Genomic DNA, 13,204 nt, shown 5'->3' with positions numbered 1-13,204 from the left:
GGGCCCTTGCTTTCTCTCCAGATGCTTCCTCTCCATGTGGGCATGTCTACAGACTGCTTGGGTTTCCTCACAACATAGTGGCTGAATTCCAAGAGTAAGAGTCTAAAGAGAGAGAAGCAGAAACGCATGGCATTTATATGACTTACCTTTGGAAGTAACATGGCATCACTTTAGCTCTACTCTATTGTTCGAGACAGTCACAAAGTTCCATCCAGTTTCCAGGGGAGGACACATAGAATCCACCTCTTGATGGGGAAGTGGCAAGGTTCTAGAAGAGCTCTTAGGATGGGAGCTATCATTGCAGCCATCTTTGTGAAATACAGTCTGCTACAGAGGGACATAGCAGTGTACTGGGGAGTTACTATACCTGCTTCAGGAATCTCAGACTATAATGGAGAAGACAGACTTATATGTTTTTGAAAAGTGGTAAGTTCAATGATGGAGAAAAAATGGTAGGCTGAAACCAGATTATCTATTGCTGCACCCAGAATTTAGCAGTGTAAAACAATAATCAGTTGCTATCTCATAATTTTAATGAGTTAAGAATTCAGTAGTCACTTAGGTGGTTCTGGTTCAGAACTTCTCATGAGGTTGCAGTCAAGACATCAGCCTGGACTATAGTCATTTAAAGTTTTCACTGGGGCTGCAGAATCTGCTTCCAAAATGGTTGTTGGCAGGAGGCCGCAGGTTTTTGCTCTGTGGACCCCTCCATGGTGATGCTTGAGTGCTCCCACAAAATGACAACTGGCTTCCGCTAGAGTGAATGAACCAAGAGAGAGAACAGGAGGAAGCTGTAATACCTTTTATGAACTAGTCATGGAAGTTACACATCATCATTTTCATTATATTCTATTCATTGAGCCCATACTCAAGGAGAGAGAACTAAGTTCCACCTCTTAAAGGGAGGGATATTGAAGAATTTGTGAACGTATTTTGAAACCACCACAGACCTTATCCATTACTCAATGGAAGGTGATTTAGGAAGAAGTAATGACCTGGTCAGATGTGCTTTAGATGGCTCACTCTGGTGGTGATGTGCCGATGGATCTGAGAAAGATAAGACTGAAGCAGGCAGACGAACTAGGAGAATCCTGAAATAGCCCAGGGAGAGATCAAACAAGCTTAAATCTGCATACTGGGCAGTGACAATAAAGGAAGAGATGGAAAAATAGTAAAGAGGCTTAATTGTGTCATGAGAGAAAGAAAAGCATCCAAAAATTAAATATCGCATTTTAGACTTAAGTGTGTGATTGGAGTGATGGCTACCAATTAAGACAGAAAATCCATGAGACCAGGCAGGTTGAAGAACAAGAGAGCTCAACGTTGGATATTTTGATCTTGAGTTTCCAGGTTTAATGAATAGCTTTTTGCCAACTGCAGCATTTATTCTTGCCTTATTTTGATAACAACCTCCTTTTTTGAGGGTGATCCTACCCTCTCCTACTCTGCTTGGACAGGACTATACCCAGTTGAGTGCTGGTAAACCAGCTCTCCAAAATAAACAAATAAAGCCCTAATTTGTGGTGTGAATACTCCCACCTTTCCAGTTTAATGCTACCAAGAGTTTAGCAACTAGCTCAGAAAATTACTGAAATGTTACAATCGATTGGCTCCAGCACACTGGGGCTGTATTCTTGCCTTAGCAATGAATCACATGACACAGACCTAACTCAGCCAGCACCCTGAATTCCTTCTGGTCACGGTGATTGGTTCAGAGATGGATATTTCAGCCAATCAGAGCCAAAGAGATGCTACGAGACTTTTGCTATGCATCCTGGGAAAAGGCTTACTTCTCCTTGATAAATGTAATTAAGAGATGAAGCAACAGCACGACTGCACCATGTGAAGTCCTAGACTGGGGCCAACCATGTGCAATTTAATCCATCATGAAAATTTAATCCATCAGAAGGAACAAGCTCACCAAGGGTCTCATCCTACTAATCACCATTTTCTTAAAATGTTATAGAATCAGAGATATGGGAGCAACATTAGAGATTATCCAACCCAACTCCTTCACTTAACAATTGTGAAAACTGTGTCCCTAAAAGGTTCAACAATTTGTCCAAGTTTCTTCATGACAGAGCGTGGACTAAAATTCTGATTTCCTGACTCCTATGTATCCCTCTTCCGAATCATTGCAAATTCTGAGTTAGTAGGATCCAATTTAATTCAAGAAATATATATGTTGTGCTTATATTCTGCATAACACGATGTATAATATAACATTTTGCAGTTTGATGGGTAGTAACATATATAATGTAATCTTCTTGCCAAGTCTGTAAAGTAAGTGGGACAGATATTTTTGAGATAAGAAAATCGAGGCTTGGAGTGCCTGAATGACTTTTCCAACGTCAGACAGCCAGCGAGGAGTAACGCCAGTACCAGAATCTAGGACATGTCATTCCTCCCTCCCATGCTCTTCCTTCTGCCTCTTTCAACTTAATGATGTTTTTGCCAGCACTTAAGGTGTAAATTAGATAGACAGCTTTCCAGGATTTAAGACGATTTCTCGTAAACTTCAGAGAAACTTATTCCAAGATGTTTGATCTCTGTACTATTTCCATAATTCTTCAAGCTGCTAAGACTCGAACTGCTTTGTAGTCAAGGTGAGAACACAGATGGTTTCATAGGAGGTGTATTAGTTTCCAGGACTGCTATAAGAAATTACCACAAACTTGTTGACTTGCAACAATGGAAATTTATTCTCTCACAGTTCTGGAGGCCAGAAGTCAACAACCAGGGTCATACTCCATACACAGGCTCTAAGGGAGAATCCATTCCGTGCCTCTTCCAGGTTCTGGTGGCATTGGCTTCCTTGGCTTGTGGCCACATCAATCTCTGTCTCCATCTTCATATAGACTTCTCCTCATTGTGTCTGTTCTCTGTATGTCTCTTATAAGGACTCTTGGTATTGGATTTAGGACCCACCCAAATAATCCAGGACTATCTCTTCATCTTGATATCCTTAACTTAATTATATCTACAAAGGGTTTTTTTCCAAATAAGGTAACATTCACAGGTTCTGGGGATTAGGACATGGATATATGTTTTGGGGGGCCACCACTCAGCCCACTATGGCAGCAAAGGAGTTTTTCATTTTGTTTTGTTTTGTTTTGTTTTAGGAGAATAGTTATGTATCCAAAGGTCAGGGGCTTTACAAATGTTGTCAATCAAAGATCTGTACCACCAGTGATGACAAAGCATTCTTTCCCAAAGGTTCTTCAACTCATTTACGAATTTTGAAAAGCTCCAAGTGGTCCATAGCATGTTCTCTGAAAGGATACCCTACCATCAGCTATGTCATCTAGCTGTGGGTTGTGGGCTAGAGGGTGAGAATGTATCTAAGTTGTGACTGGCTTACATGCTTGGGCTTGTGCCCTGTTTATATGACACCCTCTGCCAGAGTCAGTTTCGTGCCAAGAGGCAAACTTGAAAAGCCACTGTTGAAACAAGAGCTCCTGTTTATCTCTGACCCGCATAGCAAGTTCTCTGTATCATCATTCTCATGGGGAGTCAGGCATTAGACCAGCTGTGCTTCTCCTGCTGTCCTTTAAATAAAGATTGGTGTGTGTTCATTTCCAGCTCTAGAGCCATGTCTGTGTTGTGTCACAATCTATAGAACTCACATGTACAGCACAGTCCTTCAGAGACTAGTAACAGCTCTACAATGTGCTTATTCTTCCATGGGTAAGATACCCTCTTGTCCATGCTATAGGGAAAGAAAAAAGGAGAAGGAAAATAACACTTACTGAGCTTGATGGATGTGTTCAATCTGCCCTCAGCCCCACTTTCCATCCTTCTCCACCCTGCTCCATGGCTCACCTCCTGTGACCTTAGTGGACTTTCTTACCAAATGGCTTCAAGCTGGGTTTGGCCAATAGAGGACCCTGGAGGAATTGGAAGGAGACAAGGAGAAAAGGATGGAAGCTGCCCTATTCATTTCCCGATACCTCAGAGGTTGCCAAGGGCTGACCACATCTCTCCACAGAAGGTCTCAGCAGCTCTCTGGTAGGTTTCTCTACACAGGCTTCTCCGTCTCCTGGGTCCACTCTTTCTACTCAGTCCTTCAGGCGTGAAGCTGGTAGCCCCAGAGTATTGCACTGTCCTTTGCAATTTCCTATACCCTTCCTATACTTCATTTTTTAAAAATAGTCCTGCTAGTACACTTTCTTCAAATTTTCCTAATTTGAATGGGCCATCTGTTTCCTAAAGGGACTCAGACTGGTGAAGCCCAGTCCTTTCAAGACATTTTGCTAACTGTCCCTTTGTTTCCGTGATAACAACAGTGTTACAGAGTAGTACTCTTAACCCCATATTATAGATGAGGAAGCCGAAGCTTGTTGAGGTGACATGACTTGTCCTAGGAGACACAGCTAGCAAGTGAGGAGTTAGGATTCCAACTCTGATTTATCTAACTTGAAAGCCCTTGGATTTTCTGCTATTTCTTCCCAACACTGAAGAAATGTCTTAAAGGATACCTGGAAAAACAGGGAGTTTTAAAGAACAAAAATGATAGAATGGATTCAATGCTTTATTCAAAGTTAAATTTCATAAAGCCATTCTGAGCCCCCAACTCTCCTTACAATTGCATGCCCAAAAGAAAAAAGATCTACCCAGAAGCCAGAATAATTGGAATGTAATTTACATCTTTACTTTATTCTGCTAAAAGAAGGCCAGGAGTAAATTACATTTATAATGGAGAGCCAAACTTTGTAAAATCCTCTTTCTTTCCTTTATCATTCTCTCTGTGTATCGCATACATGGCAGCTGCCCACAAAATCTTTTTCCTACCCACCTCCAAGCTCTCAAGGTCCCTCCCAATAGAATCTTTGCCTCCTAGTTATCCTTTCTGGATTTTTTTTTCCCTCCTGCCAATAACTCTGCCTTTTTCAATGAAAATCCTTCTTGTCTCTTCCAAGCTTCTTGAGATTTCCTTTTGGCATCTTGTCCTATAAGCACAACTAAAGAACTAGATTGATAGCTGCCAGAGCAAAACAAGCATCTTCTGGGGAGAGTGGGAGTTTTGTCAATATTTTAAAACATTTCTTAATATTTTTTTCTGCTGGATAATATAGATTTACTAAGTTTTCAAGGAGAAAAGATTTGGGTACCACACAAGAAATCTATACTAAGAATGAAATATAAATTAGAAGTACCTGGAGCAAGGGAAGGGTAATAGGAGAGGATGAAGGGAACGTTCCATTCATATTTTATTCATGCCCTCAACTTCCCAATGGGCTGTATGTAGGACAAAAATTTTTTCAATTCAATTGTTTGGAACTCCAAACATATTTTATTTGAGAAACAGCATTGTGGACTACATTTTTTATCCTTCATAAACTGTGTTTACACTTAAAATTATAATTATTGATTAATAATGATATTTATTTCTCTGTCAATAGATTCACCATCTGTTCTTCCATGTCCCAATCTCTAACAAGGCAACCACACAGTCGTCCTAACAGCACCCCAAAACAAGCTCCACCTCCTGGAGGGTGATTACAAGGACCACTACCCTTCACAGCTTTTCTTAAACACCTTAATTGGTGGAAATTCAGGAAAAGGTAGAATAAGTCCACAGTCAAGACAAGCTATGTGCAGTAGGATTTTAAAAAATAACATTAACGGGTTGAAAGTAGTTCATCTGGAAGTATTTTCTTTGGTAAGGCAAGATGGAGATTGATTAGTTCTGGGCCCTAAAAGAAAGACCTTCACGGGAACCTTAGACAATAAGCCAATTCATCCACGATCTACCTACACTTCCGAGGGATAACAAGGATCTTCATTTTTCTGGCCCCAAGCAGGGCATCAACCAAAACTGAGACGCAGCCAGTTTGGTCTTTTTCTAGGGCCCTATAGGGTAGGAAGTAAAGTTAAGAAAACTATCACTCGCTGAGCCCTGCTATGCATGAGGCACCATTGGGTAAGTTAATAAGTTACTGTAGGTCACAAAAATAGAAAATACAGAGGCCAGGACTTGAAGAATATTTAAATATTGATTGTCTAGTCCCTCCACCTCCACCGTCCTACTAAGTTGTAATGTCTATGGGGGAAATAGCTTGTCAGTCTGTTGCTGAATTCCCAGAGCCTACCATGGTACTTGGCAATAAACAAAGAGTTCCATGAAAGCACGCTGAGTAAATGAACAAATGAATGAGTTCTTTCTGACTTCAAAGCTGAGGGATATTCCACTCCACCTTACTTGTGGCTAGAAAAACAAAATTCAAAGGGCAGTTGCTCTTAGATTTTGAGATGTCTCCTCTGAAGAGTATTGATTTCAGGATAGAGTTTCTCCCTTTTTACAAACCAAACCTCTGCCATCCATAGAAGTTATCATTAAAAACCACACAGTGCCATCAAATTGGAAAACCACAATTCCTGTTAGCAGACAAACCCATTCCCCTTAATGATGATGTAACCACTTCACTTCGGCCTCCACAGTTAACTTGGGAGCAAATTGGAAACCAAAAAGAAAGCTTAGCAGAAACAATTATATTATAAATGACAATTCCCGTGAATACCTCATGCTGTTTTAGGTTTGCTTTGGCTGTGTTTGCAGCCAAAAACCCAGTCAATCAACCAATTGTTCACCCTACGCTACACCAAAAGAGGGATTTGTCTGATTTTTCCTTCCTTTTTTTTTTTGTCATTGAATTGATGAATTGCTCTGGCATCAGGTAGCCAGCTTTTATCTTGGGAAATAATCATCTTCCACTGGGAGAGCAATTCAGCTGTGTGGTAGTGCTTTATCACCAGCTGTGCATAAATGGTGCTGTTTGCAATTTGATAAACGTGCACAGAGGCTCAGAGGTCCCCAAACACAAGTCTGATATGTAAACACAATCAAATCATGCTATTAACCAGGGGCCCGAATCGTGATTGCTCATCCTTCTCTGTCTTTTTCAACTCCTAGGTAAAATATCCTCATACCTCATTCTGCACAAGCAAAGTGAGGGGTATTTTTCAGTCTTGGGTGGCACTAGAGTAAGTGTCAAATATTTTCTACCTCTTATAAACTGAAATTTTGATTGGGGAAAACCACATCAAAACAAAGAATTTCATAACAAACTGGAGCACTTTCAAAGACTTTTAAGCCCATTTCAAAATACTGGGGAGTACCTATGCAATGCAGAAGAATAGCTCATTCTTACAACTTTTCTCTGCCAAAGACTTTGGAATCAGAGAACTTCAGGTTAGGAAGGCCAGAAATGCCACACACCCACACACACACACATATACACACATGCACCTACACACACGTTCCCTCTCTAGACAACTAAAGACTAAAGTTAATTATGTCATTTAACCCTTGCCAACAATTATGCAGTAGACATTATTATATCCATTTTAAAGATTATGAAACTAAAGCAAAAAAATGAAGCAATTTGCTATATGTCCTATATTTGGTAAGTGCCAAAAGTGGAACTCAATTCCGTCTCTGAGCCTTGACTACTACACTGCACCTCCTTGTCTCTGTAATATTCTTGATAACCTATGCTTGAATTCCTTGTTTGACCATGAACTCAGCCCATTCTATCCTCAGACATCTCTATTTGAGTTGCCTGCTGTATGTAGTAAATTAAAAGTTATCTTTCTATAACTCGTACCTACTGATCCTAGATCTAGCCTGGGGCCTTACTGAATAAGTGTAATCCTTCTTTCGAGTGACAGGCTTTTGAATATTTAAAGCTGGCAGTAGTGTCACCTGGAGCCTTCTTTCTGGTAGGTAAATATTCCCAAATACTTCAGCCATCTTTCATATAACGTGGTTTCACTTTCTTGATTGCTTTCTATTTTCTATCTGTTCCTCTTAAAATGTGAACCAAAAGATTTCAGCTGTCATCCGGCCTCACCAAGAAGACCGGAAATCTCACCATCCTCAATCTATTAATGCAGCAAAGATCAAATTAAAATTTTTCCACTCTGCACCAATCCTGTGTTTTTAAATCTACATCTTGTAGGCACCCCCAAAGTCCCCCAACCCTCATATACAGTGCCAAATCTCTAATAATGCTCTCCTAAAAATGCTCAGCAAATCCTATATGAAATTAATCAGATCACCCAATGGGACTCTATATTATGAAATTTAATCCACTTAAATGTCCTTCCTCTCTCCCCAAAGCCTCATGGACCAAGGATACCCCATCTCTAAAGAGTTCATAAATCCTTAAGTGCCTGCCACAGACCAAGTCACTCTTCCAGGAAAGTGGTCCCAAGTGGCTTTCCTTGCCAGAATTGTCATTACTGTTAATAAGGTACAGTCACCTGTCACCCTTGCCATTGCTGATGAGACCATCCCAGGAGGGGTGCTGGAGCTCAAGTAGCTGGATATGGTCTGGTTACCTCTGGAGCAGCTATTGAGAACTATAGCAAAAAAGATGTGTTCCTTATCAAATGGTACTGAAACAACTTCGTTATATATTCTTTTTAGAAAATATGTAAGAATGTTAGTCTCCAAGCTCAAATGTGAGAGAAATATGTCTGTTGTAATTTCTGAACTTTATTTCGAGTGCAAGTTCCCATATTAGTGGAGGTTTAATCTTAAGCAACCAAGGTTACTTCTAATTTGTGGGGCATCTACAGAGTGCTAATGCATTGTTAGGATGAGGGCATTTTATGGGGGCTGCTATTTACCCTCACAGGCATGGATTAGGTTGTCTCTCTCCTTAGGTCCTCCTCCTGGTCGTCAATCATTCATCCACTCAGGTTTGGGATATGTCATCTCAATTCTTGACTGTAAGCTTTCTCCTGGCTAAGTTCCTAAGCTCTTGAGATCATTCTTTGTTCCCATGCCACACAGAACTACAGGAACTCAGTAGGGCTGTTTATCTTTCTTTTCTCATTTGCATTCTCCCAAATCTCTAGGATAGTCTGTTCACACACATCCTCTCAGATTCCCTCTGAATGCCTAGACTTTTAAAAAACAAAAATCAAGGAAATATTCTTTACTTCTCCTTCTGATATGCCATCATTTTCTTGAGACAATGAGCTCAGAACTTCTTCTTGTTACCTAAATACCAGAAAGAAACACTAGGAATAAAAACATCTAAGTTGATGTTCTGAAAAGCATCAGTCTTCTGCAAGTATAGATTGAGGGCACACAGAAAGATGGGAAGATCACTCAAACTCAATGGCTGCCCCAAGAGAGAATGGAGGAAGCCTTCTGGTTGATATTACTATCCTCATTTAATAGGTGACCAAACTAAGACTGAGAGAGGTAGTAACATGTCCAACATCACCTACCTACTAAATAGTAAAACCAGGATTTGGGCCCAAGAAATCTGACCCCCAGGTAATGCTCTTAACCACTTCTGTGATGATGAAGGATGCAGGAAGAAAAGCCATAATAAAGGGCCATATTAAACTAACGTTATGAAGACCCAGAAAGCGTATAGTGCCAGAAGAGTGCATAATGAGGAGGGAGGGAGAATGAAGCTCTGATACAATCTGAAGCATAAGAATAGATCTCCCTGAAGAGGTGACATTTGGACTGAGATCTGAAAGTCTGTATATAAGCTAACTAGTCACCAGGAAACAAGAATTGCACATGCAAAGGCCCTGAGGCAGTACAGATCACAGCCTTTTGTGGACCTGAAAGAAGGCCTGAATGCCTGAAGTGGAGACAGTGTCAGGGAGATTGGTGAGTGATGAGGCTAGAAAAGGAAGCAGAATCCCCATCTTGTAAACTATGTTAATGAATTTCACCGGAAATGTCCAGCCCACAAGAAGAGTCTCAGGTGCAGAATCTGATTGGTTCCACTTTGTCAAGGTATGCCCGCTTATCCAATCAGCAGGAGGGGCAGGATCACGTGGACTCCAGATCCCATCAGTGTGAGGAGGAAGGGATGCTCTACCATGAACAAATGTGTATATCAGAGCACAGATTCCTGCATTGCCCAGCATCTCTGAAATTACAGGATTCCCAGGTATATTCAGGTTTACGTAGGTTAATGGGTTACATTGTAGAGATAAAACAGGACATGAAGAAAAATCTGAGAGGCCAGCCTGGTGGTGCAGCAGTTAAGTTTGCATGTTCTGCTTCAAGGGCTGGGGTTTGCCAGTTCAGATCCCGGGGGCGGACCTACACACTGCTTGTCAAGCCATGCTGTGGCAGGCATCCCACACATAAAGTAGAGGAAAATGGGCACGGATGTTAGCTCAGGGCCAGTCTTCCTCAGCAAAAAGAGGAGGATTGGTAGCGGATGTTAGCTCAGGGCTAATCTTCCTCAAAAATAAAAGGAAAAAGAAAAACCTGACGTTCATTCAGAAAACAGCATTAGCTCCAGCAACCCACTGTATGCCACAACAGCTCTAGCCATTCCATCACGTGATCAGCCTCTTAGCAGCAGGCATCCAAGGTCAAGGCTTTGCCATTAAGGTTCCTTGGTGAGTCTTGGGCTCTACTTCTTCTACTCCTGTTGTTATGACTTAACTCTCTGTCTTCTGTTCCTATTCCCCAGGAGGGAGGACCTGATTGAGGTGAACGTTCACCGTCCAAAATACAGCTTTCCCACTGAAGAGGATGCTTCCCACAGGTCTTTTCCAGGAAGAACCCAAAGAGGGCTGCCATTGCTCTGGGCCATTTCCTCTCCAATCAGCTGACGGCGGCACAGAGGTGCTGAGGGTGAAGTGCTAATCCTAAACCTCTGTGCACAGTGATGACTGCAACCAAGAGGCTGGAAGCCGCCACAGACATGTTTGTTTTGATTAGCACAATATCGGCTCATACATTATTATTATTTTTATAATGCTCAATCAACAGTTTTACATAGGGAGATTTCATGTAAAAATCCAGATTTCCAGCTTCTCTTGAAAAACCAGAATATTAGAAAACACCAGCTACAGTCAACAGGGACTGAGTAGTGGCTGACCCCTTTAAAAGGCGCCTGAGCTCTCCAGTTCACCATAGTCCCTGAATCTCCCTAATGTCAACTAGCTTCACTCATTTATTTACGTGCCTGACTTTTGCAGGCACATGAGTTGGCAAACACTAAAATAAGTAATGTGCACTTTTCTCAAAAGGGAGTTTATGATGTGGCAGGCACTTAAAAAGTCACTGACTATAGGATGTCACAATTTTGAGTTCAGAAACTGTGCCTACTATAATTCCACTGCTGCTGGCAGCCCCTGGAACAACCTTAAGATAGCCTCGGAACACAGCTAGCCAGCGTCCCTGCTAGCTGCTGCCTAAAAGGCAAGAGATCGTTTACTCTATCATGATGGCCTGACTGGGCTTGACGTGATCATTTAAAAAAGGATAAAGAGGGCGGGCCGAGGGCCAAGTGATTAAGCTCACACACTCTGCTTCGGTGGTCCAGGGTTTCGCCAGTTCAGATCCCAGGTGCAGACATGGCACCACTCATTGAGCCATGCTGAGGTTGTGTCCCACATGCCACAACTAGAAGGACTCACAACTAAAAATGTACAACTATGTACCAATGGGCTTTGGGGGAGAAAAAGGAAAAGTAAAATCTTTAAAAAAAAAAAAGGATAAGGAGAGAACAATGGCTTCTAGACGTTGGACCAATCCCATCCCACATCTTAGGTCATCCTTCTCTGCCCTAATAATGCCTATTACAAAACACAGTCATAATAGGATCTCCTTGGCAAGCTACCTGCTCCTTCTGGTTATCGGCTGGCCCAGAGGAGTGGATATCTCATGCTGGTAAAATTGGGCACTCTCACTCTTTAAACTAGTATGTTTGTGCTTTGGTGCTACAGCACCCAAACACATTTTACAGGCCAAACTGGCGTCCACCTACCTGCCAATCATACGACCTTGGGCAAGTCACTTAATCTGTTTCAGCTTCAATTGCTTCATCCACAAAATGTAGATAATAATATGCACTTTGGTGAATATTCTAAGGACTCATGCAATGATAGATGTACACTTCCTTCTTCACCCTTTTAGGGTATAAAATAGCTTCAAACCCAGCTATTGGAATATTTAAATTAAATTAATCACTCCAGCCCCAGCCCTCATCTTTTCTTCATAAGAAGTTCTTGGTCCTCCAGGTTTCCACTCCTGTGTGGCCCTTCCTCAATCCAGATATTTAGCCCTGGATTTGCAGAGAGAAGAGCTGCTCAGTCCCACTGGTGGCTGCATACTTTCAATGTGGCTGCAGCTGTCACTGTCTCAGGGTGAAAGCCATCTGGCCTCCTTGTCAGATTCACTACCCAAGCATCCCACTGTGCTGCCACATGTCTTCAACCACCAAACCATGAGGCCAAGGAGGGGCTCAGCTTAATGCAGCTGCTGTGGTCAGCAGGCACGTGCCAGGGGTGCAGAAAGAACCTCTGTGAATACAGAAGTCTCTCTCCCCTGGAGGACTAGTATATGATACAAGTTTCATCTGCTTATCCCACCTCTTGGGTCAGTTCCCACAGTACAGACTTTTAGGTTACCCAGCTGCTTTCGCTGACACGCACTGTCAGCCACTTTCCCAAAGCACACCCCCAATCTAGCATGGCTGAGTTGGAGAGTGTTTCCAAACTGAATAGCACACCATGACAGAGCATTCTCTCTCACGACTTTTTAAGTCCCCTGGGTCCCTGAACATAGAGAAAGACCATCCTTCTCACTCTTGCAAGCCCATCACTGTCTCCTACACCTGGATGAGTTGCTTCATCCATGGGAAACCCGCACAAACATAGAAAGGCCCTGGACCAGTACCTGGCACAGAATGGATGCTCTTCTTCACCTCTTCTCCTCATGATCACAGGCACCCCTGTACCTTTCTTAAGTGCCACATATATCTTAAGCCAAGTGACTTAGAGATAGGTTAAAACAGAGGCCGTTTGGCTGCTCAAGTTTCTGTTTCATGGCAATTATTTAGGAGAAGCATTGCTACGGTGTCCTACCTTAAGGAAGATGGTGAAGAAGGTAAAATGGGAACAGCAGAGAAGGGACAGAAAGTATAGTTGTTAACAGCGTGGATGTCGATGGTAGAGCAGCTAAGGTTGTGCCAGTCCCAGAACCCCGTGACCTCAGGTGAGTCACAATCTCCCTATGTCACAGTTCTCTCATCTATGAAATGGAACTGTCATGAGGATTGCATGAGTTAGTATATGTAAAGCGAACAGTCCCTCACATGTGAAAAGTCTAAATAAGCTTTTTGGGTTATTTTGAAGGCTATTGCCATCCCATTTCTCCAAGCATTTGCTCCCATATGAATATAAAATTGTCCATGACGAAAAGAGAAGT

At 42.1% G+C, this 13,204-nt stretch overlaps 1 long non-coding RNA gene across 2 annotated transcripts; it reads right to left on the bottom strand.

Moving 5' to 3' along the window:
* Nucleotides 1-511: 511 nt before the first annotated feature.
* On the bottom strand, nucleotides 512-12,989 carry LOC139085118 (uncharacterized). 2 transcript variants are annotated; one of them, XR_011543169.1, is made up of 3 exons: nucleotides 12,862-12,989; nucleotides 3,750-3,887; nucleotides 512-754 (listed from the first exon to the last, which is right to left on the bottom strand). It is a non-coding gene; the product is annotated as an uncharacterized lncRNA (long non-coding RNA). The 2 variants fall into 2 exon arrangements; XR_011543170.1 differs by lacking the exon at nucleotides 3,750-3,887 and having other exon boundaries at nucleotides 12,862-12,981.
* Between the last annotated feature and the right edge of the window lie 215 nt (nucleotides 12,990-13,204).

Source organism: Equus przewalskii, chromosome 8 (genome assembly GCF_037783145.1).
Source record: "Equus przewalskii isolate Varuska chromosome 8, EquPr2, whole genome shotgun sequence".
Taxonomy (NCBI): Eukaryota; Metazoa; Chordata; class Mammalia; order Perissodactyla; family Equidae; genus Equus; species Equus przewalskii.
This window is presented reverse-complemented; position numbering and strand designations above follow the sequence as displayed.